The sequence below is a fragment of the Cololabis saira genome, chromosome 2, assembly GCF_033807715.1.
Source record: "Cololabis saira isolate AMF1-May2022 chromosome 2, fColSai1.1, whole genome shotgun sequence".
Classification (NCBI taxonomy): domain Eukaryota; kingdom Metazoa; phylum Chordata; class Actinopteri; order Beloniformes; family Belonidae; genus Cololabis; species Cololabis saira.
Genome location: NC_084588.1, coordinates 49,724,317 through 49,751,792, shown reverse-complemented (window position 1 = coordinate 49,751,792; position 27,476 = coordinate 49,724,317). Strand labels below are relative to the sequence as shown.

Sequence of the window (27,476 nt, the reverse complement as noted above, 5' to 3'; positions counted from 1 at the left end):
AAGAGTCTTTCCCTCCCTTCGGCGAAGCCTGGACCTTCTTTGAAGTTCTCGTAGATGGAGTTTTTAATGAAAGTTCTAGGGGGAACGTATGGATGGTAAACCCTCCACCCGAGGGAGGGGGAGGAGGAGAGACACCCGGCTTGTTTACTGGGTGAAGCGTTACACACTTCCCTGTTTGTACTAACATCCTTCCCACATGTCTGTTGTGAATCTGAGTTTTTCTTTGATGTGGAAAAAAAAAGCAAAAAGACAATTTATGTTAAACGTAATGGAGTTGGAACGACAGAAGAGGCAACGGGGACGTTTGCATTTGATTATGCAAATGATACACCGTCACAATGCACAAGTTCTGACAGGAAAAAGGAGGGCCCACGCAACACGTTGTACAGTAAAATCCATCATACAATATTCCAGTTTCCAGGAGAAAAACACATGACGCTGTTTTCTGAAGGCCAGTATTGCAGGAGCTGCTTTAAGATTCATATAGTTCATATAGCTGATATGCACTCCCAACTTTCCTGGTTGAACTTAAACTAATCTACAACATCCGGATGTTTTTTAGAAACATCATATTCAATCAGACACCTGAATATTTTTTCAACCAATGACTAAATACTAGAGACAGACACAACCATGACACCAGAAATACCTGATACCTCCAACTAGGGCTGGGGGTCGATTCAAATGTCAAGAAATGATTCGATTCCAATTCTTAAGATTCAGAATCGATTATCAAGATTTGATTCGATCCGATTCCGATATTGATTTGGGTTAGTGTTATTAAAACTGTTTTTTTGAGCTGTTGCATGAATTATATGACTGTATTTATGCAACATATTAATACTAGTATTATATTGAGATTCAACAGCAGGTATTGCAGCTAATGATGCTGTAAGGACCAATCAGCTCCCAGAATGCTGATAGAACTGAAACAGAAACATCGTGGGTCAGAATTACCAAACAGATCCAGGGATGAAACAGATTTTAGATTTCAGTTTTATTTTTTCCCCATTTATGAGAATTTGGTTTTTAACATTTATGCAAATGTAACCCCAAGACAGTATATAAAGCAAAGAAATAGAGACAATTTATGCAATTATAACTGAAAACTTTAATGTTTTCATACCTTTTAACATATTTAAAGGCAAAAATATGGCACCAGTTATTCTCGTGTCCAACAAAATATTCCTTTTTTGGGCATAAACAAAAAAGTACCAAAAGTTGTAATGATGAAAAAAAAAAAAAAAAAAAATTTTAAATCGATCTTTAGACATATGAATCGATTTTTAGGAATTAATATGAGAATCGATTTAAAATCGGAGAACCTATCTTTTCAATACAGGCCTACCTCCAACTCCTAGAACTAATCTACTCAAACATCTATCGTTCAATAATGTCCTGGAACTCTTTACCTGCTCACATATCTCGCTCACAAAACAAATTAACTTTTAAAAAACTACTTAAGGCTCACCTAATGCTGCAGACCATATGACTGAAATTAGTAGAATTATTATAATGATAGCAGTGACTGAAAATATATGACTAATGTATGGTATTATTAGTGCTATTATAGTGTATTAGTATAACTATAGTGTTATTAATATATTATATCATGCATATATAACTGATTAGTGGTCGCCAAGGCGGCAGCAAATGGGGATCCATCCAATAAACAATATATCACCCAAAGTCATATCTGTCAAGTCTCCCGTTTTGGCTGGGAAACTACCGTATTTCTCCCCTCTTTCCCGCTGTCCTCTCGTATTAGTATTTTCCCGTAAATTTCCCGTTTTAAAATATAATAATTTTTAAACAGAAAATTGAATTGTCACTAACCTCGTGAGAACTAACCCCTGCTGTAGCCTGGGTGGCAGTTCTCGCGAGGTTAGTGGCGACGACAGGAACCAACTCGGAAAAACAAATCAGAGATGGATGTAACGAGAGAGAAGACATTTCTGCTAAAAAGACTTTGTGTAAATATCTCTAAAAATGGGAAACCGGATTTACTTTCCTAAAGAGGAGCAGTATGGGGCTCAGTTACGAGTTCTGAAAGATGAGTAACTGTGATGTTAGTGTCTCTCACGGGGGGAACGATGTCCGTCAGCAGCACCAGGGCGGCGCCAGAGAGACACATGAGTGGAAATGACAAATAAAAAGAAAGTGTAAATGTTTCACTTGAAGACAATCAATGTGTATATAAACTGAAAATATTTAAAATAAATACATGTGGGGCCGCTCGGTGGCGCAGTGGGTTAAGCGGCGGCTCATATACTGAGGCTACAGTCCTCCTGCAGCGGTCGCGGGTTTGAATCCAGCCCGCGCACCTTTGCTGCGTGTCTTCCCCGTTCTCTCTCTCTACCCCTTTCCAGTCTGCATCTCCAATAAAGGGCCACTAGAGCCCAAAAAAATCTTTAAATAAAAAAATAAAAAAATAAATAAATACATGTGTTTCAATTCCCTTTAGTGTTTTCATTTAGGCTCTATTATAGGAATTACACACACAGGAAAGTCCACAGCATTTCAGTGTCAACAAAGTCGGTCTGTCAGATTCTGAGCACATAATTGTAGTTTGTAAGTGATGAACAGGTAGTTATTTTAGATTTCTCATAAATCTGTCTTAAAATGTGAGATACTGGACCTCGGTTGAGCTGGTGGAGGAAAATGTCCCGTATTTTTAAATCCGAAACTTGACAGGTTTGCTCAAAGACAGGAAAGCTAAACTCTGGTGTCTTCTAACGTTGTTGGCTTTTGCCATTTTCCAGGTAAATAAGCTAATTGAGTTTCTGCCTGAAAAGTATTTACTAAAATCATCTCCCAGCCTTTCAACAGCTGAAGGCCAGGAGATCAGACGTCTACAACGTGAGCAGACACACGGACGGGCCGTGTTGAGCATGATTTACTGTGAGGAGTGGATAAGATTACAAAGAAAGCTGTGACATTTTGTTGAGCTACGATGACAAGGCTTACAACAAATACAAAAACCCGCTGTAGGCAGCAATGTTACTCACAATCTTCTCATAAAAGCGATAGCAGTCTGTTCATTTAATCACTGGCCCGCTGTGATGTCATTTCATTATTGTGCTGCTTTTATGGTTGCAGCAGCGGGGAAAGACTTTCCTGTCTCAACACAGAGACACTGATGTCATGCCTGCAACACAGATTGAAACACAAGCTGCTCTGTCAAATAAAGCTGTGTTTCACTTCTCCCTGCTTTTTATATAAAAACACTAATTAGTCTGAGCTTAACTTTCAATCCAGACACTGTATGCACTTTTTTTCAGGCCATTTTTTGGGAACTGTCAGAGGTGAGATGGTCCTGGATTAAGCTATAACCATATAGAACAGGGGTCGAGAAAAAAGTCGAAATGTTGAGAAAAAAGTCGAAATGTCGAGAAAAAAATCGAAATGTTCTGAAAAAAGTTGAAATGTTGAAAAAAAAAGTCTAAATTTCGAGAAAAAAGTCGAAATGTTGAGAAAAAAAGTCAAAACTTTGAGAAAAAAGTTGAAATGTTGGGAAAAAAGTTGAAATGTCGAGAAAAAAGTCGAAATGTCGAAATTAATGTTGAAGTACAATTTCGAGAAAAAAGTCGAAATGTCGAGAAAAAAGTCGAAATGTCAAGATTAAAAAGGAAAGGAAAAAGGAAGAAAAAACGAAGAAAAAAAGAAAAAAAAGAAAAAAAAAAAGAAAAAAGAAAAAAACGAGAAAAAAAGGAAAAAAAAATAGAAGAAAAAAAGGTCAACATTTTTTTAAAAGCTCCAGGAGCCACTAGGGCGGCGCTAAAGAGCCGCATGCGGCTCTAGAGCCGCGGGTTGCTGATCCCTGATCTAGATGGAGGTTTTAGCGCGAAAGAGCAAGGCAGTCATGTGTTTTTAAGGAAACCTTTTATAAACCTTTATGTTTCAGGGGGCTATTTTCAACAATAGGATGATTTTTAAAAGATGCCGAGGGTCTTGAGTAACACTTTCACCTTCAGCTTCATCTGTTAAAGGACGTTTACATACAGTGTACATTGTCACAGAAATGTCCAACCCCATCTTCTACCTGGGCACGCAAAGGTGTTCAGGTTCCTCTGACAAAACCACAGGATCAGGTTGGATCAGAGTTTCTGAGCTAGTGGACGAGACTTGGACCTCAAACACCTGATGTGCTACATCAATGTTTGTCCGTGACGGAGACAAATCATTTCATGTAGTCTGCAGAGGGCATTTAAATATATATATATATATATTTATGTATATTAGACCTGTGTTGAAAAAATCGATTTTCCGATTCTAAATCGATTCTCATAATAATTCCTAAAAATCGATTTGTATGTCTAGATCGATTTTTTTTCATCATTACATTACAACTTTTGGTATTTTTTTGTTTATGCCCAAAAAAGGAATGTTTTATTGGACACCAGAATAATTAACGCCATGTTTTTGCCTTTAAATATGTTTAAAGGTATGAAAACATTAATGTTTCAGTTATAATTGAATAAATTGTCTATATTTCATTACTTTATATACTGTATTGGGGTTACATTTGCAAAAAATGCTAAAAACCAAATTCTCAAAAATTAAAAACCGAAATAGACCAAAAATGGAAAAAATAAAAACGGAATGTGGGAAAAAATAAAACCGATTTCATCCGTCTCTGTTTCATCCCTGGATCTGTTTGATAATTCTGACCCACAAGGTTTCTGCAAAGCATTCTGGGAGCTGATTGGTCCTTACAGCATCATTAGCTGCAATACTTGCTGTTGAATCTCAATATAATACTAGTATTAATATGTTGCATAAATACAGTCATATAATTCATGCAACAGCTCAAAAAACTGTTTTAATAACACTAACCCAAATCAATATCGGAATCGAATCAAATCAAATCTTGATAATTGATTCTGAATCTTAAGAATCGGAATCGAATCGATTCTTGACATTTGAATTGATCCCCAGCCCTAATATATATATATATATATATATATATATATATATATATACACACATTTATATAATACAAAGGCTATGTGATGTAGTAAATGTACTGTAAGTATTTGTAAGGTTTTACAAATCTGTAATGTAAACAGAAAAATAAATAAAAAGTGAATACAAGTTCAGTTGAATGACAACAGAAAACATGTAAGACTTTATCCACGTTATTCCATTATTACACAATAGTAAAAGTAAACATTACTGCTCCTACGCTCTTCATGAACAGAACCCCACTAACCCACTACAGAACCACGACGGGACGGAAACACTGCAGTCATGGAAACTCTAGCGTTTACTCCCATTCTGCTCAATTCTTTTACCATTTCTGAGAAAACGCTTATAATTGAACAAAAACAGGCCTCCAGTCAACCGGCCAGTTAACCAGTCAGTCAGTCAGTCAGTCAGTCAGTCAGTAGTTCTTGGTGAACACCAGGCAAGAAAAAAAGCCACATATTCACTTGTCAGTGGGTTCTGATGTGTCTTTTTGCAGTGACACAAATGAAAAACTGAAATAAAAAAAAACATAACTGAATTGTCAACACAGAGGCTCATTACTTTTGGTCCATTTTACATTAAAAAAGAAAAAAAAGTGACCTAAATAAAGGTGAAATAATTCAAACGGGGGCCATAATGAGTTAAAATGGTTTTTGGTCTTTTGGGCTGAGCTGAAATACAGGACTGTCTCAGAAAATTAGAATATTGTGATAAAGTTCTTTATTTTCTGTAATGCAATTAAAAAAAACAAAAATGTCATACATTCTGGATTCATTACAAATCAACTGAAATATTGCAAGCCTTTTATTATTTTAATATTGTTGATTATGGCTTACAGTTCAAGATTAAGATTCCCAGAATATTCAAATTTTTTGAGATAGGATATTTTAGTTTTCTTAAGCTGTAAACCATGATCAGAAATATTAAAATAATAAAAGGCTTGCAATATTTCAGTTGATTTGTAATAAATCCAGAATGTATGACATTTTTGTTTTTGTAATTGCATTACAGAAAATTAGAATATTCTAATTTTCTGAGACGGTCCTGTAATTTCCTCAGTTCAGTAAGGGAAATTGTAGAAATAAGAATAAAGATACAAATCATAGCACAGGACAACAATCCCTTAAATGTCTCCTGTTACCGATGCAGCACGTGAATCGTAGTGTATACAGTCACACAAGAGCTCAGAGAGGAGGTCTGAGGAGCCGGCGAGCAGCATCTCTATTCTGTAGCCTCAGCCCAATCTTTTGATCTGCTAAATGATATTAAAATGAATTCTATAGCATTCTTGTTTGTTCTTGATCTCATTTAAATTCTGCGCTTTCAGCAAAGTAACAACTTCCTTTTAATGTTGTGGATGGGTGGTAAGTAGAGCCGAGGCCTGGATCCTCAGGCTCCACTCTCCCCCACTCACACACACGGGTTTAAAACATTAGCATTTTCTCTCCTTTAGATTACCGCGTAAACTATTATAAGTTGATTTATGCAGAGGACACGTAGAGTTCAGTAGGAGACATTATACAAGTCGGTCAATATGCATTCCTCTTCCAGTATATCCGTCAGATACAGAGAGATACTGAACTCCAACAAGATCTACATCAAGCTGCATTTGAACTTTTATATGAAAATAATAAAAAAGTGGTGGCGCTCACATAATGTAGTGAACCCTATTATTTCTCACTCCAAAGAGATCTGGATCAAAATACACAAAATACAAAAATCAGCATAGGGAAGACATCAGTATATTGGAAGGAATGGCACCGTAATGGACTATGTCATATTAGTGATCTATATGAGGAAGGGGTGTTTATGTCATTCTCTGATATAAAAAGAAAATAATCTCCAAGGAAAATGACATTTTTGGAAATATCTACAGATCAGAGACTGTATCACCTCCAGGATTCCGTACAAGGATGGAAACCCATTGCTCAGTGATGACTGTTGAGAGACCTGGGATGTTTGATGGATAAAGACGAGTGGCTGAGAATCATATCTAACAATGGGAAATACATCAGGGAAGCTAAAGGGAAATTTACACAATACAAAATAACACACAGGTATTACTGGACTCCACAAAGACTCAACAGAGCAGGTATAATAAATAATAACTTGTGTTGGAAATGTCAGACACACATAGGTACTCTACTACACTGCATCTAGGATCGTTTCTGGAAAACGGTCGTGAACAATCTGAGCAACTGGTTGGGAAGTGACAAACTATTATCTCCCAGATTCTTCCTATTAGGGGACAGAAGCCAAATACACAACATAACAAGCGGAGAATTATCTGTAATCATGGCAGGGACTACAACGGCTGCCAGGACGATACTGAAATTGTGACGTTTCCATGCAGTCAAAATTGAGGTTAAGGTCAATATTCCGGTTATTGAAACATTCAGAATCATCTGTTTCCATGTGTGAGCAAACAGGGTTATCCCTGTTTACATGGTGATTAATCATTTATCTGGATCAAACCAGTGGCGCACGGAGAACGTCATGACGCAAATCCCGTCATTTCTGCTTCTTCTTCCTGTATCCAAATCCAAAACAACAACAATAACAGCAGCACGGAGGATAATCAACAGCCCAGTAGAAGTCGTTTTGTTTCTCGTCCTGTAGTTCCTTTTTCAGCGTCTTCCAGCGGAGCTTGATCTGGTCTAGCGTTCGTACAAATCCTGCTTCGCGCAACTTTTCTCTCACCTTCTTGTAAATCTTCTATCCCGGTACTTTCTACCGTCTACAAATGCAGAAATGTTCATATCCTTCATTACATTTATGAAGTGATTAGTCTCCTCCTGGACTTTCTGGACTCAAAAGACCAAGATTCCTTGCGAAAAGAACATGCGCAGAAAACAAATTCATGTTCCGTTTGATGGGGATATTCCGTTAGGCTAAACATGTCCAAATATTTGGGTTAGAAAAGGAGTAACCCAGGGCTCATATTCGGATTTTTATAAACCGGAATATGAGCAAATTCCGGTTATTCAAAGGGGTTATTGGTGTTTACATGGCCGGGCAAAACCGGGTTATTGCTAATTTTCCGGTTAGAAAAGAGTTATTAACTGCATGGAAACGTAGTCACTATGATAAAGAATGAAGTGTCTCACAATGTAACGTTTTGTACTGTCAAACACCAGAGACTAAGAATTAAAAACTTCCACAGAAAGTGTAATTTTAAAATCCAGCAGCTCTTAAACAGGTAAAGTGGATGAAGGGATGGACGGATGGAACTTCTGAGAGCTCAACACATTTGTTTCCTGTCACCAACCACAGTTTATGTTTTCTCAGCCCAGAATGGGATGTCCACGGTAACCATGGTAACCAGAGCAGGACAACAGAGGCGGCTCTGCCCGGACCGATCCCGTGTTGTGGAAACTCTCACAATCTGGCGCGGCGTGTTCCAGCGTACGGCCGAGACTGAGACTGTTGGAAATATCCTCACATTTAGAAGCACTTGGAGTTCAGCAGACTATTAAAGGAAGAACGGGGGGAAATGCTTTTATAAACGAGGGCTGGGTCTTACAGCAGAGCTTGCATTAATGAAGTGTTGGCATAATTAAAGAGTGTCGGGACCCTGAACGGACCCGAGCTGCTCTCTGATCCGGACCCGGCTCCTGCCAACCAACACGGGGAGTAATTAGGGGAAGCCACGCTGTCACTGACCCGTCATTCCTGTTTCAGCTGCAGAACGAAGAGGGAGAGCTGTTTACCGGAGACACAAAGGCTCGTTTATGCAACTGCAGGGAAGGAGACGGGAGAGCTAATATTTGGAAGTTGTTTTATTTGAGTTGTGTATTTGCCGAGTGTCGTTTCTGCAGCCCATTTAGCTTCGTGCTTGTGTGGTCCGGCGGTCGGATGCAGCTGCTGCTTCTGCTGGTTTGGGAGGACTCTGGTTCAGGGGGACGACCCACAGGAAAAGTCCTCACGTTACAATTATATTAGACCGTTTCCAGAAACCGGGTGAAATAGGAAGTAGGATGGATTTTGCTCCAGGTTTTGCTCAACACAATAAGCACAATATCAGTAATCCTTTCATTTAAAACACATTTGATATCTTCCTTTGTCCATTAACATACCAGGTCAAACACACCAGACTGAAAGGAATAAACCATTAACAGACAAGCTGATAATTTATCCGACACCCTGAACGTCTAGAACGGGGGTCGGCAAACCGCAGCTCTTCTTCCTTTTTCCTTTCCTTTTTAAATCTCGACATTTCGACTTTTTTCTAGAAATTTTGACTTTTTTCTCGACATTTCAACTTTTTTCTCAACATTTCGACTTTTTTCTCGAGATTGTACTTCAACATTAATATCGACATTTCGACTTTTTTCTTGACATTTCGACTTTTTTCTCAACATTTCGACTTTTTTCTCGAGATTGTACTTCAACATTAATCTCGACATTTCGACTTTTTTCTCTACATTTCGACTTTTTTCTCTACATTTTGACTGTTTTCTCAAAGTGCATAATGAAAAAAAAAATCTTCCCCCAGTTATAACTAATATAGAAACATGCAGCATGTGTCTGTCTTCATTCTAAGGTTTATACAAGACTTTTCATTTTTTGCGGCTCCAGACATATTTGTTTTTGTGTTTTTGGTCCAATATGGCTCTTTCAACATTTTGGGTTGCCGACCCCTGATCTAGAACATGCAGGGCAGGGACCCCCAAAGACCAGAATGAGGAAACACTGTTTTAAAGTAATAAAGCCATAAAAAACACCAAAATATGAATATTTAGCACTTGTTTTCTTTTACTTTTACATGATGAATTATAACCCGTCCCTAACTTTAATATCCTTAAAGGGGACCTATTATGGCATCTAATACCTATTTTAAACAGGCCTTGAATGTCTTAAAAACAAGCTTTTGATTGTTTTTGCTAAATAAATTAGAAATTCAGCCTCTGATCCATGTCTTTATCTTCCCATTCTCTAACTTCATTATCTATGCAGGATTCTGAGTGGGCGGGGCTATGATAATGAGGCTCTGTGCTGATTGGCTGCCTGAATGACGCGATACACCGCTACGGAAAAATGGAGGAATCTCCGGCCGGCGGAGTTAGTTGTGGTCGTGGTTTTACGCATCGGAGGACAACCTATGTAAATCGCATTTTGGTTACGTAACGACGGGAGCAGAATCTTATTGGCTCGTAGATCCACATCACACTGGACAGCTCATCCGGGCGGCTGTACAGACACTGCAGAATTTGGTTGCTTTCCTCCTTCTCTGAGTTGGCAGGCTGAGGGGAGACCACTTTATATATGTTAAAGCAAGAAAAAACCTGTTTTTCATAATAGGTCCCCTTTAAACCATGCCGGTGGCAAAGAGCATCTCTGAATGTAAAACACCGGATCCTGCAGCGTGGGAGTGAGAGGGGCAGGGTAACGGCCCGGGCAGGCGGGGGAGAGGTTTGTCCGTCAAGACTCCTCTCCCTGGCCCTGCCCCTTCTCAACCTTCGGGAGCTGCATGCTGGCCTGCGGTCCCCACCCCCGGTCATCCCGCTGCTGCTTCCACCTGCCTGCTGTGCTGTTGCCGTCCCTGACCCACCAGTCTGGCTTTCGGCGGGAGAGTCCCCCCTTATGATCCTGGTCCTGCTCAAGATTTCTTCCCTCCTAAAGGGGAGTTTTTCCTCGCCACTGTTGGGCTTAATGCTTTTCTCCCACTAGGGGAGTTTTTACCTGCCATTGTTTATCTAATAATTGCTCGGGGGCTTTATGTTCTGGGTCTCTGGAAAGCAGCTAAAGACAACTTTTGTTGTATTAGACGCTATATAAATAAAATTGAATTGAATTGAATTGAAACCATCTGAACTTGCATAAGTGGAGGGGTGCCCCCCCTAGGGGGGCAGAGCCATCTCAGGGGGGCAGGGTATGAATGAATGAATGGAAAATGTAATGCTTGGACACTGGTATCACAATCAGAGTCCCTGCCTGCCAACTGGCACCAAGCAAATGCTCGGGGCCCCAAATATAAGGGGCCCCCCACCGGGCTGACCAACTTTGAACAAAGTTGATTAAAAGTAGAGTTTGCAGTGACAATGGATAGCCGGCAGAGAACTCCCTAAAGTACATAAAGCCAAACAAAACTGTCTGCTGTCTGGTAACTTTATTCAACTCGTTCACAATAACTCAGAATATTGTTCAGTTGTCACTAAAACAGAAAAATACTTTCACATTTTAAATGATTCGTCTTCCACGAATCCACCAATAAAAAGTGGAGGAGGTAAACATCGTACTACGTCCTGCTCTCTGATTGGTTCATCGTTGCCAGCGATAGCAGACACCTGAAGTTAGTTTGAGGTTGGAACAACATTGTATTCCGACATTTGATTATAACTGATAATTAAAGCTGCAAGCACCGATGAACGGGCCCTCGCACCCTTGTGCACGTTCGAAGCTTGTATGACATAATGTAGATTCTTCAGGCCTGGACATTTAGCGGATGAAACACCCACGACTCTCTATATCAAACCATTCAAAAGTTATTGGAGAAAGTAGGAACTATCAAATATGGACCAATCAGATGAAGGGGGGGCGCGCTTTTGGCCGTCTATCGTCGCCATGGTAACGTTTTTGACTGAGAAAAGTAATGTGTGTCGTCGCAGGATGGAGACGCACATTTTGATGTATAACACACCTGGGTGAACGTTACGGTTCGGGCGAAGAACCGGCCGAAGAAATGGCATAAATTGCGCCAAAATTACACGATTAATTCAAAATGGCCGACTTCCTGTTGGGTTTGGGCCATGGCGCCAAGAGACTTTTCTTTAAGTTGTGACATGATACATGTGTGTACCGATTTTCGTGCATGTACGTCAAACCGTAGTGTGGGGCTTGAGGCACAAAGTTTTCTAGGGGGCGCTGTTGAGCCGTTAGGCCACGCCCATTAATGCAAAATTTGGTAACTTTTGGGGCACGTTTAGGGGGGCAAAAAGGCCCCTCATTTCGTCGGAAAAATAAAGAAGAAATAAAAAGAAAAAAATATCCTACAGATACAATAGGGCCTTCGCACTGTCAGTGCTCGGGCCTTAATAATACAGATTTGAAAATTGGATTTACTCTAAAAACCATTGGCATGACGTCTAATTACAGTAAGGTAACATGGACTAGATGTTAGTTAGCTAACGTTGTCTGATGTTGCAACCCGTCAATATACATTTTGATGAATCCTAGTCGTGTTTTCTATGATCTGTTTTCAGTGGAGACCTCTTTGCTCATCTGCGTTGGCCTGAGCCGTCACTGAGCCGACACTGACGTACCTGATCTCTCAGTTCACCTTGAACCTCGTTGGAAGTCATTCCAGGCTCGTTGTTAACATTTCTATGAACTGTCTCATATATTTGACATCAGTCTTCCTCTCGTAGCCACATCCCTCCCCAGTCCATGTGGGTCTTTTCACAAGCTTTTTAAAAGCAACGGTGTCTAACTTTGGTTTCAAATTGGACAAATTGGATTCAAGACAATGACTGTGTTTCCATGCATCAATAACCCTTTTAAAACCCGAATATTAGCAATAACCCGAATTTGCGCGGCCATGTAAACACCAATAACCCCTTTGAATAACCTGAATTTGTTCATATTCGGGTTTTTAAAAACCCGAATATGACCCCTGGGTTACTCCTTTTCTAACCCGAATATTCTGTCATGTAAACGCCAAACTGGATACCCCCATCAAACGGAACATGAATGTGTTTTCTGCGCATGCTCTGTTCGCAAGGAATCCTGGTCTTTTGAGTCCAGGAAGTTCTTATAAACACGGAGAAACACAAGACCAGGAGGAGACTAATCACTTCATAAATGTAATGAAGGATATGAACATTTCTGCATTTGTAGACGGTAGAAAGTACCGGGATAGAAGATTTACAAGAAGGTGAGAGAAAAGTTGCGCGAAGCAGCATTTGTTTTTAATTTGGATACAGGAAGAAGAAGCAGAAATGACGGTAATTGCGTCATGACGTTCTCCGTGCGTCGATGGTTTGATCCAGATATCCCGAATGATTAATTACCATGTAAACAGGGATAACCCTGTTTGCTCACGCATGGAAACAGATTTGTAGCAGGGTGGATGCTACGGGGGCCCGACCGAAGGATGGAGAGGACACGGAGTTTCGTGCAGACCCTTCTTTATTACTCACAAAAGTATTACCACACAGTGCACAAGCATGGCACAGCAGCAGCTTCTCAGTCTCCCACCTCCCCAGCTGCAGTCTCCCAGTCCTTATCAAGGCTGGCAGGCTGATGGGACACACCTGTTTCCCATCCACCTGAGTGGCTGCAGCTACTCCACTCTGCCACAAGATTATTCCCAATGTTTCAGTCTATGGAATATTAGCAATAACCAGAAATTTGACTGCACGTAAACGTAGTCATTAACTCATGCCTTTATCACTTTCTGGATGGATTACTGTCACTCACTTTACATTTATATTGTATGTGGCCGCCCATCTCCTGGTTGGAACGTAAGAGAGACCATATTATGCCGATTCTAGCATCAAGATTCTTTTATTTGTTTTAAAATCCTTACATGGTCTCGCCCCGCTGGCCTCTCTGAGCTGCTCGCTCCCTATTGGCTGGTCCGTTGCTCGGATCAGCCAACTTCTTATTATCCTCTTTAGTGTTTGAATTTATTGTTTTGTTCTCTTGTTGTATATTCAACATGTTTTACAGTTTTAGTTTTGTCTAAAGTTGCTTAATGTTTTGCGTTCAGCACTTTGCTTTAGCTCTTAAAGGGCTTTACAAATGAAGCTGAGTTGAGAGTTGAGCTGGCTTCAGTCCCATCGACCTTAAACTGCCGTCACACCAACATCAGACTGCTCTAAGATGGTCTTCTTAACCTTTAACATCTTTGTCTATAATCGTCTTTCTGATCTGCTCAGACAGTTCTGTTCTTTCCTTCCTCTGGTCCACGTTCAGCCTGGTCAACGACCTTTAACCCTTTAAATAAGAGACCTGTGACGTTAATTACAGGACACACTTTAGTCAAACATGCTTCTGTCTGAATCTTTGCCACCAAGCGGAAATACAGTTTCTTTAAGTTATGGGGACAATTTATTGAATATCTTGAAAGTCACCAATTTGGAAGTGTATAAAGAAAATTTAATATTCAACACATCAGCTCTATAGGAAATGCAGGGTTATATTTTTTATTTCATTTTTTATTTTATTTTATTGAATTTTTATTTATTCATTAATTATTATTAGTCATATGTTTTTCATATCATATACATAATATGAAAATAAAATTAACAATATTATTTAAGCCCATTTATACAATAAAGTCGTACTGTATTTACAACCCGTCTGAAACATGATTTATTTAATTTAATTTTTTAATTTAATCGATATTCAAATTTTGAGTATCGATATCGCGATATATTGCCATATATACTTTTGCCCACCCATATTTGTCATCGCAGTCCAACAGAAGATCAGATCAAATCTTGTTAATTGCTTTTATTTTATTTTATTGAATTTTTATTTATTCATTTATATATTTTTTTCAGTATTTCTTGGTTTTGTCTTTTTTTTTCTCTATGAATGTGGGCATGTAAGCCATCATTAATCTATATGTCATGTTAAATCTGAAAACCCAATAAATATAATTAAAAAAAAAGAAAAAAAGATGCTTCTTTTTGTCAAAACAAGTGTCATTAGTCATTGTTTTTTCATTCTATAAAACCATAATTCAGAAGCAGTGTACGATTTTCATTAGTTAATGTTCAGTGAATCATTATTTATTATCGCTTTTGTCGTGACCAATGTGGGTTTTTCTTTCTTTAATAAAGGGTACATACAAATATGTTCTGGTGTTTATATTGTCTATTTGGATTTTGCAAATATTCCTATGGCTGCTGTTGAATATCATTTTTTTCAGAGGCAGACTCCAAAAATGACCCAAAATCATCCAGATCAGGGGTGTCCAATTCCGGTAGCTGAAGCAGTGAAACATCTGAAACCTGCAGGACGGGGCCCTGGAGGACCAGGACAGGACACCTCTGTTCTAGACCAGGGGTCGGCAACCCGCGGCTCTATAGCCGCATGCGGCTCTTTAGCGCTGCCCTAGTTCCCTGGAGCTTTTTCAAAAATGTTTGACCTTTTTTTTTCCTTTTTTTCTTCTTTTTTTCTTCTTTTTTGTTTTCTTTTTTTTCTTCTTTTTTTCCTTTTTTTCTTCTTTTTTCATTTTTCCTTTTTTCTCTTTTTTTCTTCCTTTTCCTTTCCTTTTTAATCTCGACATTTCAACTTTTTTCTCGAAATTTTTACCTTTTTCTCGACATTTCAACTTTTTTCTCAACATTTCGACTTTTTCACGAAATTTTGACTATTTCCTCGACATTTCGACTTTTTTCTCGACATTTCGACTTTTTTCTTGACATTTCGACTTTTTTCTCAAGATTGTACTTCAACATTAATCTTGACATTTCAGCTTTTTTCTCGAAGTTTCGATTTTATTCTCGACATTTCAACTTTTTTCTCGAAGTGCATAATGAAAATATTAATCTTCCCCCAGTTATAACTAACATAGAAACATGCAGCATCTGTTGCTTTCATTCTAAGGCTGATATAAGACTTTACATTTTTTGCAGCTCCATTTTGGGTTGCCAACCCCTGATCTAAATGGACGGTTAAATGTCCTAAATGCTGCTAAACAGATGCATTGTCCCAGTAATTACAAGAATCACTGCTGCATTTCTCAGTAAAGGAAAGGACACGGGTTGTTTCAGTTCTACAACATTCAAAGTGGCTTTGGATTGAACAGTTTCAAAAAGGAAAACTTAATAACATCAGCCTGAGAGAGCAAAATAGTTCACTTGATGTTTATTTCTAATTTGCCAACATCTGCACTAAATTATAATATAATTATATTTAAAAATTATATCATATTACAGTTCATTATAATTACAAAATGTCTTATTATATTATGTATCTCATCATTTTAACATGTATATCTATAAAAGTTGGCTTTGAAAACATGGGAAAGGACTATTGTTGGGGCCGATTAGACCAGAGTGCATTGTGGGAGGAGACAATGAGCGTCTGCCCCAGTTCCTACGGATATCTACTGTACGCAGCGACTGCTGACATGTTTCATCCCGGGGCCGGTGTGGGGGAATGGCAGAGCGGCGATGTCCCCCCTACGATCTCATCATGGTTAAAAGGCAGGCAGTAATTGAATGTACTAACGTCACATCAAAGATGTTTCCTCGGAGGGAGGGCGGCTGGCAGGAGCAGGAACTCCTCGGCTCGGAGAGCAGTTGCAGAGCAGATGGTGCCGACGTTTGACGGAGCAACGTGTCTCTGAAAAAGATGAAATACAGAAAGAGTGTGAGCTTTTTGTCAAGTAAAATGGTCTAAGTGATGCCTTTAGATGTTTATTTTGGACTAGAAGATGAAACCCAAGATTACTCTCAGTTTGACTCCTCAGACGAGTAAAATGAGTCATGAAAGCATGACAGGTCCAACGCAGTGACATAATGTGAGTCTGTTGTTCCAAAAATCACAAAACTGGAATCTTTTCAACATCCTTCTGCAGCAAACGGAGCGAGCTACACCTTCTCCGGCGTGTCTGTTGTGTGTAACATGGCGTGATTTAGGTTTGGCGAGTCATCAGAGCTAATCACACTGGAAAGGCTCGAGTCCACCCTCTGGTTTGAGTCTCCAGAGCAGGCCGTGAAACTGACCAGAAAAAGTCTCTCAGTCATTGAAAACTCAAAATAGTCCCTCAATAAAAAACACACGGACAAACACACGTACAGTGCAGCCTCTATCTCTTCAGAAAGTGCTGAAAAAAGAAAGGCCCCGTCCTCCAGAAAGTGTTTCTATTTCTGTTAACCACACGGCCCAAAATATTCTATCATTAGAGGAAGTAGGAGGGGAAGGAAATACCACCAGGGACCACATGGGCTCCACACTACAAGCTCAAAGGAACCTGATCGACGGCGTGGAGGAGTGATGACATGATGTCACCGGTTACCGGCTCTGCTTCCACCGCATCCACGTGTCCTTTTACTAAGAAGTGTGTGATGTTCGCTCACTTAGGCTGCGTCCAGACTGCCAGCCAATATCCGATTTTTAGCCCATCCAGATTGAAACTGGATGACTCTTTTTAAGTCTGAACAGTCCAGAGCCGCATGAGATCCGATTTTTGCAAACCAGATCGAAACCACCTCCGGGAGGTAGTTTCATATCGCATTTGGGCAGATGCGTCTCAGTCTGAACAGCTCCAAACACTCAGATCGGATATGACTGTCCCAGACGCTCCAAACCACCCGCCCATTTCCAGTTGTGGAGCTACTCATCCTTTCGCAGAGAGCATGTACAATCTCTGATGTCACGTCAAAAACTATTATTTGTAGTTTAAGTGTTGCAAATTCACATTACAAATCATGTAATAGCAGAAAAAAAGACAGCATTTCCACGTACGGTGCGGGTCGCCGCGTCCCCTACGCCGTAGGCTCTGCGTTGGTGTAACGCGGAACCATAAATCAGCCTTCAGTCGCGCTGTGAGCCTGAACCTGCAGCCCGTCAGCTCATCAGGAGGAGAGGTTATGGAGCGGGGCTGCCAGTTGTTCATTGCTGGTTCGTTTTGTTAACTCTGAGCTTTGTTGGTTGGTTTGTTAGTTTGCTGGTGGTTTTGTTCTGAACACTTTTCTCTGTTTCTCATTTTGCTGGGACGCCGGGTCCCTCCGCCGAGACACAACTTTTGCGGTATGCGTTCATTGTTATGTCTAAAAATGATGCGCAGTGCCGACCCAACAGAAACGGTACAGATATTTTGGGATTTTTTATATATAAAAAAAATACATGACTTCACACAATACACGCGCTGGGTGACGCCTCCGCTCTGACGTCGTTGCTACGGCAACCCGTCAGATCAGTCAGTGATGTGGCCCAGTCTGAACAGAGCCAGATCCGATTTGGACACTTGCTAAAAACAGTGTGGACAGTCAGCCCTGAAAATCGGATATGAGAAGGAATCAGATATGAATCAGATTTGCCTGCAGTCTGAACGCGGCCTTATAGTAAGAAACAGAGGTGTCAAAAGTATTCACATTCATTACTCAGGTAGAAGTATAGATACTATAGTCTCCCTTGATGCCGAAAAAGCTTTTGACCGGGTGGAGTGGCGGTTTCTCTTTGCAGCACTGCAGAAATTTGGCTTCGGGGAAAGGTTCATATCATGGATTTGTCTTTTGTACAGCTCTCCTCAAGCTAGCATACACACAAACAACAATCGCTCTGATTACTTTCCGCTCTCACGTGGGACGCGCCATGGTTCCCCCCTCTCTCCCCTGCTGTTTGCCCTAGCGATTGAACCGCTATCGATTGCACTTAGATCTTCCACTTTATTTAATGGGGTTGTACGGGGAGGAATTGAACATAAACTGCTTTTATATGCAGACGATTTGTTGTTATTTACAACTAACCCTGTGTCTGGTCTCCCTGCTGTTCTGTCCATTTTGAGTTATTTTAGTTCTTTCTCAGGATACAAATTAAACCTTCAAAAGAGCGAATGTTACCCCATAAACGACACTGCCTTGACTATTCACCATTCAGTTCTGCCCTTTAAATTTAATTCATCCGGTTTTAAATATCTTGGCATTAATGTCACCCGTTCGATGTCTGGCCTTTTTTCAGCCAACTTCCCTCCCCTTGTCTCTAAGACTAAAGCCGACTTGCAGAGATGGAGCACTCTCCCGCTCTCATTGATTGGGAGGGTAAATAGTGTGAAAATGAACATTTTACCTAAATTTCTCTATTTGTTTCAAGCAGTCCCACTTTTTCTGTCCCAAAATTTCTTTAAGACTCTTGACCAATTGTTAGGCTCCTTTATATGGGGCAACAAAACACCCAGAATCTCCAAGTCCTTACTTCAGCGAGTTAAACTGAGTGGGGGCGTGGCGCTGCCTAATTTTCGATATTATTACTGGTCTGCGCATATTCACAAGGTCATCTACTGGCTTGAATCTCCTAATACACCTTGGTGCTGGTTGGAGACCCGCTCTTGCACATCATTTTCTCCCTCTGTCCTTCTCCACTCCTCACTGCCTTTGAAATATAGCCAATATTCAGATAACCCAGTTGTTCTTACCACTTTACGGATCTGGCAGCAATTTAGACGCCATTTTAGTTCTGCATCATTATCCACTCCTATTTGTAATAATCATCTGTTCCCTCCCTCAACTTTAGACTCAACCTTCTCTCATTGGCACAGTAAAGGTATCAAGACGTTTAAAGACTTGTATGTGGAGGGGGTGTTCTGTAGCTTCTCCCACTTAGCCTCTTCCTTTGGGCTCCCCGCGTCCCACCTCTTTAGATACTTTATATTGAGACACTGCTCTTCTACCTTGTTCGCCTCCTTTCCTTCACTCCCCCCCACACAGCCATGGGCAGATCTATTCACCTTAAACCATCTCCAAAGGGGCTCAATTTCTAGGATCTATGGTGCCCTCATGGCATTCAACGATAGCGGTCCCACCGGGGCTAGGAATAAATGGGAACAGGAGTTGGGAATGGAATTCAATGACGCATGGTGGGACAAGGCAATATATAGAATACACTCCACCATGTCCTGCGCTCGCTTTAGCCTCATACAACTTAAAGTACTGCACAGAGCCCATTTTTCCAAATCTAGGCTTTCTGAAATCTACCCGGAGGTGGAGGATAAATGCGGCAGATGCCAGCAAACTCCTTGCGACTTGAGCCATATGTTTTATAGGTGTCCAGCAATCATACTGGGGCAGTTTTTTTTCTACTTTGTCCTCAGTTCTAGACTTTGTTTTGCAACCATGTCCACTTATAGCAATTTTTTGGACCCCTTCTGTTGAGTTAGCTCTTAACTTTAGACAAAAACAAATCATTGCATTTACTTCTCTATTAGCCAGACGTGTAATACTGCTGCACTGGAAGTCCACCAAGAGCCCTTCCATAGCGCAATGGCTTAGGGATGTCATGTTCTTTTTGAAAATGGAGAAAATAAAATATACTGTGAGAGGTTCAAGGAAGAAATTCTATGACATATGGCAGCCTTTTATAAACCATTTCAACGAATTAGTGCAGCTTCCTCCTGATTGAACCCATCAAGTACTTGTTTTCTAGTATGTACCCATCCTCTCATGCTAGTTGAATTGTTTTCTTGGTCCTTGAATTTGCCTTCCTGTTGAGCTACTAGCCACGAGATCCATCCCCAGCCAGTATTAGGTGCTACAAAATTAGATGAAAGCTTTGAGTGTGTGTGTGTGTGTGTGTGTGTGTGTGTGTGTGTGTGTGTGTGTGTGTGTGTGTGTGTGTGTGTGTGTGTGTGTGTGGTGGGGGGGGGGTAATATTGTCTATTGCAGTTTTTTGTTGTTTTTTTACCTTTATAATATATTAGTGTGATATGTTACTATTTTATGTATGTATATATATTTGTGTTTCGGGTGTTTTGGGGGGTTATAAAAAAGAAAAAAGACATTTCTATTGTACTCTATTGTGAGCAATGATGTACAGGATTTCTTTTTGAATAAACAAATCTTTAAAAAAAAAAAGAAGTATAGATACTAAAGTTTAAAAATACTCCTGTAGAAGTTGAAGTATCAACTCAAGTTTTTTACTCAAGTAAAAGTATAAAAGTACTGGTTTCAAAACTACTTAAAGTATAAAAGTAAAAGTAATGTAAGGGGGACAAAAGCCATTAAGGACAAAAGCCATTGAAAATGAATGCAAATATATTAAAGAACCATATATGTGTACTATTGAGCATTAACATGTGTTTCAGAGAGCAGACGCGTACAAACCAATAGGGTGTCGGAATGGTATTATGTTTATACTTCTCATCCAACCACAACCAAATTCACTCTATCCGGATGGCGCAATTTAACTGGATAGTTTTTTTTTAAAGGCCGAAATGAAATAGAGTAACGAGGCTGTTTTTACAATGTAAGGAGTAAAAAGTACAGATAATTGCGTGAAAATGTAAGGAGTAAAAGTAAAAAGTCGTCTGAAAAATAATTAATCCAGTGAAGTATAGATAACCAAAATTTCTACTTAAGTAAGGTAACAAAGCATTTGTACTTCATTACTTGACACCTCTGGTAAGAAAGCATCTGCACAGTTTGTTTTCTATCACTAACAGCTTCGGTTCTTGAACAATCGGAGCTCAAATCACAGTGAAAACCTATTATCATAGAAGCAAAGTGCAATTTTTCTGTTCAACAACTGGGAGGAAATAAAGATGTAAAAGTAATGGTGGCCAGGAGGAAAGTGCTAAACTCTCAGATATGTATTTGAACAAGCCAAGGTGATGTTTGAAGCTGCAGTCCAGCGAGCTGTCCGTCTAGTGAGGTAGCGGGATTCTCCATAGACGTGTGGAAAATCATGATAATTACAGAATACGTCTTTCAAGCTGCAAGCTTGCTGCCAATCCATTGTTGTCCGGACAAACACTGGCAGCTACAGACGTGTTTTACTCATGACGACAGTCAGAAATCACCTTCAGAACTTCGTCTGGATGCCGGTACCAGGGGTTTCCCACTGAAGGAAAGATTTCCACGGCTGCTTTCAGGGGCAGCGGGTTCTTGATCATAACTATTAATGAATGTCTGTGATAGATGGAGATAAACTGTTGCTGCCAAACTGTTTCTCAGGTCAGTTCACTGATACTTTTGTGAAACAAAACCCTCGGGGCATGTTCAACACCAGAAAACATCAATCCATTGAAACAGAATCCAACATTCAAACAATTTGATTTTCCTTCTTCATCCACTCTGACTGACAGAATCAAAGTATTTACTAGTGTGTGTTTTCAGTGTTTAACAATTTAATATTCAAAAAGGGCTCACATATTAAAGGGAAGGGTATATTCCTACATATCTGAGTGAAAAAAACATATAATAAGCACAAGCTTGCCAGTTTTTTTTTTCTAGCTTGTTTCATTTTAAACTAGCAAATTCAATAAAAGCATACAAGATATTATTCAAAGCAAAGGTAATGGACACATATATAGAAACACAATAAGCAAACAAAGAAGAATGTACACATGCATGAGATGAAATTACAACTTAAATTTGTTTTGCCGGTTTCCTTAGCATCTTTTCACTTTCTGTTTTCAGAGCTATCATTATTATTATATTATTGCTATTATTATTAGGGCCCGAGCACCTTCAGTGCGAAGGCCCTATTGTATTTGCAGGAATTTTTATTAGTATTATTAGGGCCCGAGCACTTGCAGTGCGAAGGCCCTATTGTATTTGCAGGAATTTTTATTATTATTATTATTAGGGCCCGAGCACTTGCAGTGCGAAGGCCCTATTGTATTTGCAGGAATTTTTATTATTATTAATATTATTATTATTTTTCTTCTGACAAAGTGATGGCCTTTTTGCCCCCCTTAACATGCCCAAAAAGTCACCAAATTTTGCACCCAAGTCAGGCCTGGCGAAAAATTTGATATTTAATGGTTTGCATTAATGGGCGTGGCAAAATGGCTCAACAGCGCCCCCTTGAAAACTTTGTGCCTCAAGCCCCACGATACGGTTTGACGTACATGCACGAAAATCGGTACACACCTGTATCAAGGGACAACTTAAAGAAAAGTCTCTTGGGGTCATGCCCAAAACCGAACAGGAAGTCGGCCATTTTGAATTAGTCGTGTCATTTTGGCGAAATTTATGCCATTCCTTCGAAAGTTAATTCAGCCCGAACCGTAACGTGCCCCCAAGTGTGTTATACGTCAAAATGTGCGTTTCCATCCTGCGACAACACGCATTACTTTTCTCTTTCAAAAGCGTTACCGTGGCGGCGCTAGACGCCAAAAAGCGCGCCCACCGTTCATCTGATTGGTTCGACAGAAAAAACTTTGTGCCTCAAGCCCCATAATACGGTTTGACGTACATAAACGAAAATCGGTACACACCTGTATCATGTCGCAACTAAAAGAAAAGTCTCTTGGCGCCATGGCCGAAACCGAACAGGAAGTCGGCCATTTTGAACATTCTGAATTAATTGTGTAATTTTGGAGCAATATATGCCATTCCTTCGAGAGTTAATTCAGCCCGAACCGTATCGTGAACCCAGATGTGTTATACATCAAAATGTGCGTCTCCATCCTGCGACTACACGCATTACTTTTCTCTTTGAAAAGTGTTACCGTGGCGACGCTAGACGCCAACAAGCGCACCCCCCCTTCATCTGATTGGTCCATATTTGATAGTTCCCCAAAAGGCACCAAATTTGGCACGCAAGCCAGGCCTGGCGATAAATTTGATATTTCATGGTTTGCATTAATGGGCATGGCAAAATGGCTCAACAGCGCCCCCCGGAAAACTTTGTGCCTCAAGCCCCACAATACGGTTTGACGTACATGCACGAAAATCGCTACACACCTGTATCATGGCACAACTTAAAGAAAAGTCTCTTGGCGCCATGGCCGAAACCGAACAGGATGTCGGCCATTTTGAATAAATTGTGTCATTTTGGCGAAATTTATGCCATTCCTTCGGCAGTTAATTCAGCCCGAACCGTAACGTGCACCCAGGTGTGTTATAAATCAAAATGTGTGTCTACATCCTGCGACACCACGCATTACTTTTCTCTTTCAAAAGTGTTACCGTGGCGACGCTAAACGCCAAAAGGCGCGCCCCCCTTCATCTGATTGGTCCATATTTGATAGTTCTCCAAAAGTCACCAAATTTTGCATACAAGCCAGACTTGGCGATACATTTGATATTTCATGGTTTGCATTAATGGGTGTGGCCTGACGGCTCAACAGCGCCCCCTAGAATACATTTATCTGCCATAACTTTTGAATGGTTTGACATAGGAAGTTGTGGGTGGTGTCATGGGACTCTGTAATGAGTCCTTAAGCTTCGTTGGCCTTAATTAGCCCCGCCCCTTCTTCTGATTGGTTGTCCCGATTTTCTGCTATAACATTGGAATGGTTTGACATAGAGAGTCCTGGGTGGTGTCATCAGATTCTTTATGGAGTCCTTGACCTTCATTGGCCAGAATTAGCCCCGCCTCTTCTTCTGATTGGTTGTCCCTTTTTTCTGCTATAACTTTTTAATGGTTTGACATAGAGAGTCGTGGGTGGTGTCATGGGACTTTCTACTGAGTTCTTAAACTTCATTGGTCTTAATTAGCCCCGCCCCTTCTTCTGATTGGTTGTCCCGATTTTCTGCTATAACTTTGGAATGGTTTGACATAGGGAGTCGTGGGTGGGGTCATCAAATTCTTTATGGAGTCCTTTACCTTCTGATTGGTTGTCCCTTTTTTATAATTAAATCGCCACGAGCCGCCAGTCGCTCTCGCGCTGACTCCGGCTTCCTGATTCAAACGTCTGCCGGCCCCGCCCCCCGACCAATCAGTGGCGCGGAGGGTGATGACGGCCCCGCCCCCCGACCAATCAGTGGCGAGTAGGGTGATGACGGCCCCGCCCGCCGACCAATCAGTGGCGCGGAGGGTGGTGACGGCCCCGCCCCCCGACCAATCAGTGGCGAGTAGGGTGATGACGGCCCCGCCCCCCGACCAATCAGTGGCGCCAAAGATCTTCTATACACAAGATAGCGCATTGCCGTTACTGGCAATGGTTTGAAATGGTATACACTTCCGGTCTCCTAAGTGGGCGTGGCCTCCCCTCTCCCCACATCGTTTTGGAACATAAAACACTAGAGTACAACTTTCTTCCAAAAAGACTTAAATAATAAAAATAACAGTATTATTAAGCAAAGAAGCAAGTTTTATTTTAGTTTTAAACTTCATTTTATCCGATGGGAAAACGATGAGAGCCAAATCTCGCGAGAGTGTGTTGCTCAGACAGAGACAGGTCTCAAACAAAGTTAATTTTCTCCTAATCTGTCGGTCTGAAAATTGCCATTTTGGTGTCAGAATGTTCAGAAGGTTTGTGGCTTTTGGAAAATGCGTCCCATATTTACTTAGGTTACTATGGGGCGAAGGAATTGGTAATAATCTGTGCTCACGTTCACTTTTCCCATAGGACTCAATAGACCTACTTCCGGTCTCCTAAAGGGGCGTGGCAGTCACGTGACACAGATACAGAAACTCGAACCTTAGTGGGCTGTCTCGGTTTATAGAACGTCTCTGGTGGCGCGGAGGGTGGTGACGGCCCCGCCCCCCGACCAATCAGCTCCCTGTAATGTGGTGACGTCAGAAATATTCCCGGCTCAGCCCGGTTACAACCTTGGCAGAATGGTTACAAAAAAAGTAATAATTAAAATAGTAGGGTTTTACTAATATTTATAACTTACAAATATTTGAAAAAAATTAGAAAAAAACAGTTCAAGACTTACATCACTAAACATCGATATGTTGGTCTCTGCTAAGGCAGTAGGTCATAAAGAAAATAATTAGATGAGTCTTAGCTCAGCCAGAGCGTTCCCGTCTTTGGAGTCAGATATCCAGAGTTCGATTCCAGCAGTATCCAGATATTTTTGTCAGCAATTTTCTTTTTCTACATCAAAATGTGCGTCCCTGTCCTGCAACGACGCACATTACTTTTCTCTTTCAGTGTTACCGTGGCAACGCTAGACACCAAAAAAGTGCGCCCACCCTTCATCTGGTTGGTTCAGACGGAAAAAACTTTGTGCCTCAAGGCCCATAATACGGTTTGACGTACATGCACGAAAATCGCTACACACCTGTATTATGGAACAACTTAAAGAAAAGTCTCTTGGAGCCATGGCCGAAACCGAACAGGATGTCGGCCATTTTGAATAAATTGTGTAATTTTGGCGAAATTTATGCCATTCCTTCGGCAGTTAATTCAGCCCGAACCATAACGTGCACCCAGATGTGTTATAAATCAAAATGTGCGTCAACATCCTGCGACACCACGCATTACTTTTCTCTTTCAAAAGTGTTACCGTGGCGACGCTAGACGCCAAAAGGCGCGCCCCCCCTTCATGTGATTGGTCCATATTTGATAGGTCTCCAAAAGTCACCAAATTTTGCATGCAAGCCAGACTTGGCGATAAATTTGATATTTCATGGTTTGCATTAATGGGCGTTGCCTAACGGCTCAACAGCGCCCCCTAGAATACTTTTATCTGCCATAACTTTTGAATGGTTTGACATAAGAAGTTGTGGGTGGTGTCATGGGACTCTGTAATGAGTCCTTAAACTTCGTTGGCCTTAATTAGCCCCGCCCCTTCTTCTGATTGGTTGTCCCGATTTTCTGCTATAACATTGGAATGGTTTGACATAGAGAGTCCTGGGTGGTGTCATCAGATTCTGTATGGAGTCCTTGACCTTCATTGGCCTGAATTAGCCCCGCCCCTTCTCCTGATTGGTTGTCCCTTTTTTCTGCTATAACTTTTGAATGGTTTGACATAGGAAGTCGTGGGTGGTGTCTTTTCTGATATGCTTATGGGGGGCGGTGGCCGTGAGTGCGAGGGCCCGTTCATCGCTGCTTGCAGCTTTAATTAGGGCCCGAGCACTTGCAGTGCGAAGGCCCTATTGTATTTGCAGGAATTTTTATTAATATTATTATTATTTTTCTTCTGACAAAGTGATGGCCTTTTTGCCCCCCTTAACATGCCTAAAAAGTCACCAAATTTTGCACCTAAGTCAGGCCTGGCGAAAAATTTGATATTTAATGGTTTGCATTAATGGGCGTGGTAAAATGGCTCAACAGCGCCCCCTTGAAAACTTTGTGCCTCAAGCCCCACGATACGGTTTGACGTACATGCACGAAAATCGGTACACACCTGTATCATGGGGCAACTTAAAGAAAAGTCTCTTGGCGTCATGCCCGAAACCGAACCGGATGTCGGCCATTTTGAATTAATCGTGTCATTTTGGCGAAATGTATGCCATTCCTTCGGCAGTTAATTCAGCACGAACCGTAACGTGCACCCAGGTGTGTTATACATCAAAATGTGCGTCTCCCTCCTGCGACCACACGCATTACTTTTCTCTTTCAAAAGCGTTACCGTGGCGACGCTAGACGCCAAAAAGCGTGCCCACCCTTCATCTTGTTGGTTCAGACAGAATATACTTTGCGCCTCAAGCCCCATAATACGGTTTGACGTACATGAACGAAAATTGGTACACTCCTGTATCATGTCGCAACTAAAAGAAAAGTCTATTGGCGCCATGGCCGAAACCGAACAGGAAGTCGGCCATTTTGAACATTCTGAATTAATTGCGTAATTTTCGAGCAATATATGCCATTCCTTCGAGAGTTAATTCAGCCAGAACCGTATCGTGAACCCAGATGTGTTATACATCAAAATGTGCGTCTCCATACTGCGACTACGCGCATTACTTTTCTCTTTCAAAAGTGTTACCGTGGCGACGCTAGACGCCAACAAGCGCACCCCCCCTTCATCTGATTGGTCCATATTTGATAGTTCCCCAAAAGGCACCAAATTTTGCACCCAAGCCAGGCCTGGCGAAAAATTTGATATTTAATGGTTTGCATTAATGGGCGTGGTAAAATGGCTCAACAGCGCCCCCTTGAAAACTTTGTGCCTCAAGCCCCACGATACGGTTTGACGTACATGCACGAAAAT

General features: G+C 40.9%; 1 protein-coding gene across 3 annotated transcripts in view; it reads right to left on the bottom strand.

Moving 5' to 3' along the window:
* The window catches only part of LOC133421745 (myocyte-specific enhancer factor 2A-like), a 121,332-nt gene that overhangs the window by 71,632 nt on the left and 22,224 nt on the right, over positions 1–27,476 (bottom strand). For 2 of the 3 annotated variants that reach the window (XM_061711509.1, XM_061711501.1), the window contains exon 2: positions 16,153–16,266. The exons of the other annotated variant lie outside the window; for it this stretch is intronic. The gene's annotated coding sequence lies outside the window, so the exon portion shown is untranslated. The remainder of the gene's footprint in view (positions 1–16,152; positions 16,267–27,476) is intronic. 3 annotated transcript variants of the gene reach the window in all.